At 37.1% G+C, this 9,241-nt stretch overlaps 1 pseudogene; it reads left to right on the top strand.

Annotated features, from left to right (window-relative positions):
* Positions 1–301: 301 nt before the first annotated feature.
* LOC147417594 (uncharacterized) lies at positions 302–8,355 on the top strand (annotated as a pseudogene).
* The last annotated feature ends 886 nt before the right edge of the window (positions 8,356–9,241 follow it).

Below are 9,241 nucleotides of genomic sequence, written 5' to 3'. Positions count from 1 at the left end.
AGAGACCATGATCAACAACCAGCTAGAGTTTGACAAAGTCAAATATGCAAGCTGCATGCCAGCACGAACATGGTCCTTGTTGCAAATGTCCCAAAGGGGTACAACATGGGAGGCTAAGTGAGAATCACCAAACAAAAGATCCAAAAAAATGAAATCAGTAGCCCATGTGACCGTCCTCCCACCGTGCACGCATAAGGTCCCATCCGAGCGTGCAGATGCCATGTGCTCTCGGACAAGGGTCCATGCGGGATGTCAAATCTTGGCCTTACAATTAGCACCAATGGAAATGTAGTCCCCAAAAATGGCCATGCATCATGAGTCGGCGGACCATGAGGACAAAGAAGTCAAGGTAACCTCAACGATGTAAACAAAAGAAACCGTTTTATTTTCAACAATCTACCCCAGAGATACTGCGACACAAGAGGTCAGACAAATTGATTTAACTCCAATAAATGAACAAAACAAACCACTACATAGTAAGTGATAGCTCACCAGGCTCTTGGTCCATGTTCTCATCCATCCTAGTCTCAACAATCACCTCCTTTCCCTTGTGGGGAGCAATTTTTAGCTTAGAAAATGTAAACAAACTCAAAATTACCAAAATGGAAAACAAATAATGTAAGATTTTAAAGCACTTCAACCAATCGTGTTTGAGATTGTTTAAAGCAACCAGTTACTAGATATCACCTCATCTACTCCAGGAGGAGGAGGAGGCACATTGGATGTGCCACTAACTCTCATAGTCTCGTGAAGCTCTCTCAGGCCAAAACATGCCAAGTAGCCATGTCTATCCACCATGTGCATATCTCCATCTCCCAAGTAGTGAGCTTTTGCATGGAAGGGAAGTACATACATTCTCCCCATCAGATAGCTGCAACCATTGCTTTTCTAAGAAGGGGATTCCTCGAAGAAAGCCTTTGCCAACCAAGAATGAAAGAAATCTAAAACAAACAAACAAATAACATCACTATAACCTTCATAATTAGCAAAAGGCTCCCTTAGGATAAAAAACAATATCCTAGCTTATGTAGAAACATTAAGACATGACACGCTGTAGAAACTCATCGTTCATGGGGGTAATCGACTTTTCCCTGGTTGTAAATCCATCATTATTCATCAAAATATGCCAAGGCGTCGGAGGTGTCTTAAGGATGATCAATCATATCTTTCCTAAATCAACTAGCCTTAACCAAAACAATTCTTTCCTACTTTACAAACAAGTCTACGGCGGTTTCTTGGAAGATGTCTCTTGTTTTTCAATTTCATCTTTCCCAAATCCTTACCCACTCTTCTATGTATGCGATGTTAATACTTTAAAAAAGAAATTGAATTATTCTCCGTCAATTATAATGAAGATCCACATAGGACTGGTTGGGCATTTGCTGTTGTGCTGGGGCCTGAATGATTTCATCTGTAGGCCTACTACTAGGCTCGTCTCATGGTCATATGACTCTCTAGCTTTTTGGGAACATTGCCCTCCTCATCAGATTGAGGGTTTTCTCGGGTCCTCTTTGGTTCCATGACTTATATCCTTATAAAAAGGACGCCTATTATTTAGGTAAATCATAAAAATCATGATCCTTATCATTCTATAACGTATTTCCATTTCTTAGCATAATTTCTTAGATCTTGGAGTAGTTTAGTTTTTTACAGAAGATTCTTGGGTTTCTAATGTATTTTTTGTAATTCTTTATACCTTACTATTGCCTAGGAAATTCTTTGATTAACTCTGATAGCTTCCCTATTTGTGTATTCTTCAAATTGTACTAGAAAATGGTAGATTCTTAGTATAAGATTTTTCTCATTACTCATATAGCTAAGAAATTTTTATCCTAGATTCATTTTGGGTATGTGAGGCCTCCTTAATTATATTATAATTTTTTGCACTTTTTTTCTAATTTTTTCTTCTTTATTAAGCCTACAATTTGTTGATTTTTGGCTTAGTATCTATTAGATCTATTATAGAAAAGATTGAATTTTGTCACCTTCCTATCAGTGGTTTATACTTCCAATAATTTTCCTTGAAACTTTTAACCCCCCGTGTTGAAAATTTAGTACAATGTCGCGATGGCCAATATTTTTATCATCCCCTTGCCCAAGCATAATTGGAGACACTTCAGAACCCCTTGGAGTGAGATATTGCCAACCATCACAACGACGCTCCACAATAACCATCCTAATATTGGGTACAATAGCATCTCCAGACAAAGAAGCAGCAGATCATAGAGCATTCGCATAGGGATTTACTCTATGCATCATCAATTGTAAACACTCTAGAATACTACGATCTACATTTGAAACATTATGCAATCTATTGCTCAACTCATGTTTGATATCAAAAAAATATAGTTGTGAAAAGCATGGAACTTCATTTTGTCCTTCTGATGGCGCTAAAGAACCAATGCTATGATACACTAACCGTGATCTCTACTTATCTTGAATAAACTTTAGCTTAAAATAGGATTTTTGATATATTATAATTACTTAAATTAATTAAATAATTATGGTATAATTATCACATCTTACTAATGATGTTTTTTAACTTTGATAATTACCTTGTAATAATCTAAGTTAATTAACTAATTTCCTCCTTCAATTTATAGATAAAATCAAACAATATCTTAAGTAGATACCTAAACTAATTTTCTAGTCATGAGCTAATTAACTTGACTTACTAATTATGTTTACTAGCTTTGATAATTATCTAAGCTAGTTAACTAATTTTCCCCTTTAGTTTATAGCTAAAATTAGATCATTTTAGCTTAATTAAATAGCTAAAATTATTTTCTTTTTATGAGCTACATATCCTAGCTAGCTAACGATGGTTCTTAACTTTGATAATTATCTTGTGATTTGTTAAGTTGGTTTACTAAGTTTCCCATTAGTTTTACAATTAAAAATAACTAATTTTTGCCTAATTAGTTACAAAAATTAATTAAAAAAATTCCTAGTTTTCTAATATTATAATTAATCTATGATAATTATCTTAGAGTTAACTAAGGTTTCTTAATATAATTCTCATTAATTAAGGCTAAAATTAATCAATTTCAATCATAATTAGGATTAATAATTAAGTAGATTATTAAACTTATTTAAGATTAAGTAATCAGCAACTAAATAATGTATAGTAGAGTGATTAATAGTAGAGAATGGTCTAGTCTTCTTTATTAATAGATTAATTTTTTTTGAGAAAGATATAAATTGCTAATTAATTGAGATTAGCAAAATTACCACGCTTAATCACTTAGATTTTGCTCTCTTAGTGATTTATGTGAGGTATCTCTCTTGCACGAGAGATTTCTAGCCAAGACTTTGAGTCTAAGATAGTTTGTGAAGCATAGGGTCCTATTTATAGATTTTTTCTAGCACTCACTGGTTGTCATAGGCTGAAAATGATAGTACCTTATAGCTCAAGCAGCCCTCAAGCTCAAGATGGTGCCCCTTGCTGCTAAATCAGTCTCTACAAGGTCAATGATGACCTTCCTCGGCATCTGTCTACTTTAAAAATCAAATCTGCTAATTTTTAGTCTTATTTTTTTTCTTTTTTGGTAAATATCTAGGAAAATATCTAGGGGTTATAATGAAAGTCTTAAGCTTAAATGATTACTAAAAACCATTCAATTAATTTTTCAATTTAAAGTGGCAGTGAAACTTCCAAAGGAGATAGCGGTGTTAGATTTTATTTGAATTTAGTTCTAAGAGTTCCAAGCTATAATAGGTTTGTCTTGCTTAAGATTCTAAAAATACCAATTTTAACCGCTTTTGAGATAGTGGGTTACCTGTTTGTACGACCAATGCTTTCATCTAATTCTTTGGGATCGTTTCCTTGAGCTAGAAAGTTGAAAACCTTACATTACCAATAATGAATTGAGTGCTACTTGTGTGTTTTTATCTTCCTTTACTTGTCATTTGACTTGCTTGATAACTATCGTGGAGCTTATGTATATACACGTGCGTGTGAAGCCCTCATCAAGAGATTTTTAATGCATGTACTCATAGTCTATTTAACGCATGCACAAAGCAATGGGGCCTTGATTAATATTGCATGATTTTGTGCTTTATTTTTTGCTCACTACCAATTAATCAAGTGTGTGTGTGTGTGTGTGTCTGCGTGTGTATGCGCCCCTTTGAAAGGAGCGTTGAATTCTAAAAGGGCCTCAAAGAGTCACGTGGAACCCTCCCCGTTTGAGGAACATGGCCTAAAGCAGGCACCCCCCTTGGCTATTCGCTGCCCACTGGCTTGCTCGATTGCTTGTGCTTGCCCACATCTGCCCGGAGTTTCCCAGATTGCCCGCGTCTACTCGACTACCTGCCCAATTGCCCAAGTCTACTCGTGCGTGCCTGAAACTACTCGGAGCTACCCAAACTGACCACGCTACCAACCATGCTTGATTTCTTGAAGAGGTGCTCCGATAGTAGCTTTGCACACTCCATACACAAGTTCCCCACCAAGCTTTAAGGAAATTTCAACACTTTTAAGCACAACTAACAAAAGGCACTCTTGCTTATTGGAGACAAGGGCCCCATCTCCAGAACATCAAACTTTGTAAAGGGTTTATAGACATTGCCAAATTACTTTGGTAAGACCGCCCTACACACAGTGTCCACCAAAAACATCGGCAAGTTTAATGACATCGGATTTCACACATAGCAAACAAAGGTCAAAGGAGTGCTCATGAAGAAAAAATATTTGGAGCATTGTAAATCCGACAGCTGGCTCAGGGGAAGCCTTGACACAAACCTTGAACGCTCAACAACAAACCAAAATATGATCAAGAACTTGGAATCATCATCACTACGCTTGAAGATGACTTCATCCATCACATAGATGATGCTACATCCATGCTTCATGCTTGGAAAACTCTAGAGCGTATTTTTGGTGCTCAAGGTAAGCATTCCAAAATAAACCTCAAAATTCAACTTTATGGTCTCATTATGCAAGAGCAAGATGATGTTGGTAGAATCGTCAACAAACTTAAAGTTATCTTAACCCAACTTTTCTATGTTGAGGAACAAGTTCCAGACGAGGATAAAATTGCCATCCTTCTCAAAGCCCTACCAAGTAGATTTGATCACATTGTAATTGTGCTCAAGGAAAAAAATCCCATTCTAGCACTTGAAGATGTAATCAATTCACTTCTAGAAGAAGAAAAACGAATTGGCACTTACACAAGGTCTCAAAATAACGATTTTTTTGTACACAAAAAAGGTTGCTCACACTGTGGAAAAAGTAACCACAATCACAAGATTGCTTCAGCATTGAGGTGGGCCCTCATTGCAACAAGAAAGGTCATGCACCCAGCCAGTGTTTCCTCAAAGATAATGCTAGGAATCAAAAGAATCCTAGAGATTCCAAAGGTAAAATACACATAATGGAAGAAATATAAAAAGAAAATGGGAAAGTCAACACCATCTATTATGAGGATGTATTGTAATGGGTTCTAGAAACTTCCCCAAACCCAAATTTTGGAGGTAAGACCTACCCTCTCTTGCATTAGACTCCACCTTATAATCCATATGTAGTTACCCTAAGTAACCCATATTAGCCTTGATCAGAATCCATGCACTTTTTGTAAGCTTCACCTTACGGGCGCGTCTGTTGGGATAAGTCGTTTAGCTTACATTTGATGCATGACCAACCTCTAAAGACGAGCATGCCAGCCATGCACCATTATGTGCATTTATGAATCCCGCTTAATAGTCACATGCTATTATCTATAGATACATGCTATTTGACCCTTTTCCCCCATGTGATGAATGTCTCTCTCTAGCATTAAATGCCACCTTTCCACTCTGAGCCTATACAAGGCCATATTACTTAGATTGTATTTTTCTTTTCATCCAAATCAATCAAGAAAGTCTATTTTCATTGAGTGCTCTCTCTTTATAATTTGCTTCTCTCCTAAATTATTATGAAGTCCTCACTACCATGAATGCAACTAATCTTTATCCACTTTAATTAGTCAACCTTATAGTCTTTGTGTATATCAACCCATATTGGGTCCAATGATGAAAGAACGGCCTCTACAAAATACATAAGCTCATACAAAAAAGAACACTCAGAAAATATTTAATATGACAACAAGAAAGAACACTTATCACTAAAGAAAGACTGAAGTAGAAAAATGAAACACCTTTGACATAAGATTCCTCCTTCTTACAATTCCAAATGGACACAATGAAAGCTCCTTTTTATTTCATATAGCCCTTCTGTGCAAAAACAACTTTCCATCCACTAACATCATTGATTAAATCTCTCACCCTTTCATAGGGAATCAATCAGCATAAAGGAATTGGTGGACAATCAAAACAACTAAAAATGTGAGTAGCTTAAAGAATATCCTGTCCTCAATGCATAGAGAGCTTGTGCTCATCCCCTAACTCTATGTCTACTTCTACTTCATCTCTTACAACATACGACACTATTTGTAAGTATGCCTCTTGTGGAGCAAGAGACTCATCAACTTCATGTATGGAGCTAAGCCCCAAGCCTTGACTTTGCATCTCCTCCTCTTGTGCCTCCAAGACTTCTATCATATTTGTGACAAAGACCATATATACTTATTTGATCACTACTTTGTAAAATACTTGAAGCTTGAGTTGAAGAAACTTGTCTTCCTCTATGACCTTGTCCACGAGTAGAAGGACTAGCATAACACAACAAAAACCATTTTTCTTACTTCAGTCTAGTACTAAATCAACTTCACTGTAGTTAGAAAAATTAAAAAAGTTAATTTAAAAATACTTTCTAGCCATCAATGTTGGCAATATCTATAGTGCCTTGGATGGCATGAACAAGCTAACAAATTATAGCACGTGATGTGACCAAATTTAAAAACAATCTATCATAACAATATGGAGGAAGCTAAAATATTTTCAATCATTCTTGAAGCCAAAACACTCAAAACTTTCTTGATATAGCCATCCGGGCCAAATTTCTTCTAGCCAGTGTGGATAGATAGAGCTATAACATTTGAATAAGTCACTCTCAAATTTCAAAAATTCCATCTTTAAAAATTTATTCTAGCCATCCACGCCCACATGGAAGGCTAGAGGGAGCTAGAAATTATTTCAAAAATCAGGAGTGATATTAACGAGGACCTCAAAATTCCTTCTAGCCTTCCATGTGGGCGTGGATGGGTAGAGGGAAGTACCACAATCATGATGGATGAGCACATTTGGTCAATGCTAACAAATGCTTGAGCTTAGGAAAATTATTACACAACTATAAGAGAAAAACTCAACAAACACACACACACTTGATGTCTAAGCAGTTAATGAGAAAAACTCTAAAATAAACGACAAGGAATTATTCCTAAAGACCCTGCACAAACCCACATTTAAATCAAGTAGGAACAATTCGAATACATAATATCCTAGTTTTTTGTTCCAATCGCATAATCATTGGTATCCACTAGTGATTTTTTCAAGACCCTAATTGGCCACACAACATCTCGTGTGTTGTCATCGTGGTCTATTTTGATTTGTAGCAATGATTCAAAAACTTTTGAGAATCATGGTTCAATTAACTCTATTAGAGTTCCTAGACAATAGCTATAATTTCATTGATTTTATAGTTTTTCAAAACTTAGGAGAAAAAACTTCCTGTAGCCATCCACGCTGGCATGGATGACTACAAATATTTTGCAAAGATAGCCTAATGATCTAGCGAGAATACCACTTTCACGATATTGGCACCTCTTCTCATGTTTTTGGCCAAGAAACCAGCTCTACATTATCATAATCAACTCAATACAGAAGCAACATCAGTAGCTCGACCATCCCTGATCAATCACAACCGTCCATGTACTTTTGTAGAATTATCATGAGATCAATCCCATTTTGTAGTAGCTGCGCGATTCATGAGCACTATTAGCAGCAAAGGTTAGAACTTGATTTAGTCATCCACAAGCAGAGAGTGGCCCCACAAATTCATCTCGCATTCTATTGTAGCTTTTGCACCCATTTATTTTTCTGGAAATCTTAATATTGGTACCACACCTCCAAGCCTAACTACTCAAGTGCAAGAGAAATTGCTAATGCAGAATGCCTCTCTTCACTCTTTGTATTTACAAGGTTTGAGCCCCTGTATTGAGCAGATCCTCTACAATAAACAAATCATGCTAAGAATCAAGCCTGCGGGGTTGAGCATAGGTCAGCCAACTAGAAAATCCTTTATAATCAAGCGACTAGTCACATGATAAGGTCCAGCTCAAGTAGATATGTGAAGAAGAAGCTAGTACATGCAACTCTTATTAGACTATGGGTTTATAATAACATGTGGGTGCATGCAATCATGGAACTGTAGCAGCTGGGCGTTATGAGGAGGCTTGCACACCTAACACAATTTTTTAAGATTTTAATAACCAAATTCTTTTGGCTTAAGAGGAATAACTTCCTATAGCTATCCACGCCAGTGTGGATTGCTACAAGTAGTTTGCAAAGCTGTCAAGAGCAGGCCCCACTCAGTTTCTTGGTGTTGCACATAGCTCACCTCACCCACCCAAGTCTAGTCGTTGGAGCCTAGACACGAAGAAGCTTGCCCTTCGGCTCATACAAGCCTACCCACGCTGTGTTATTGAAGCAACCGGCTCTAGATTTCCATCGCTTTCTCCGCCAGATCAGGTTCATAACATGTATAAAACTTGTGCTAGGTGGGCAAATGAAATGAAGGGCTGAAAGCTTTGAGAGCTACCACCACCACCGCTATCTCCACTAACACAGCCACCAAGATAATTCTGCTCATAATCTCCCTTGTAGGAGCCTGCAGTAGCGACTTGCAACTCGTAGACACTGCTCCTCCCTCACTACTACTTTTGTGTAACATACTACTACTACAACGCAGTTCAATTAACCCAAATTAGCAAATAGCTAAAGTTGCATTAGAGACATAACAGTGCATAGTAACCTTAAAACTATGTTAAAAAACTGCCTGTAGCCATCCACGCCGACGTGGATGACTACAGGTTGTTTTCAAAGGTACCTGGGAGGAGATTTTTGTGTAGATGATGACTCCTGTCTTCCCATGAAGAAGCTTTAACTATGTCATTAGACACACGCAAGCTCTTGGTGAGGTGCAAACCGCAGGAGCCTGTGAGTGTGAGACAAGGCAAACGTAGAATGCTTGTACCAATGTAATCGTCAAAGAACAAACACAAGGCCTACTTGCAAGCAATGCTGAATAACTCTAGGATTGTAGATGAAGCATTAGCATTCGGATGTAGCATTGGGATTTAGCTTT

The sequence above is a fragment of the Adiantum capillus-veneris genome, chromosome 30 (genome assembly GCF_014529385.1).
Source record: "Adiantum capillus-veneris isolate H3 chromosome 30, ASM1452938v2, whole genome shotgun sequence".
NCBI classification, from domain to species: domain Eukaryota; kingdom Viridiplantae; phylum Streptophyta; class Polypodiopsida; order Polypodiales; family Pteridaceae; genus Adiantum; species Adiantum capillus-veneris.
The sequence above is the reverse complement of the archived record's forward strand: the minus strand, read 5'-3'. Positions and strand labels throughout refer to the sequence as shown.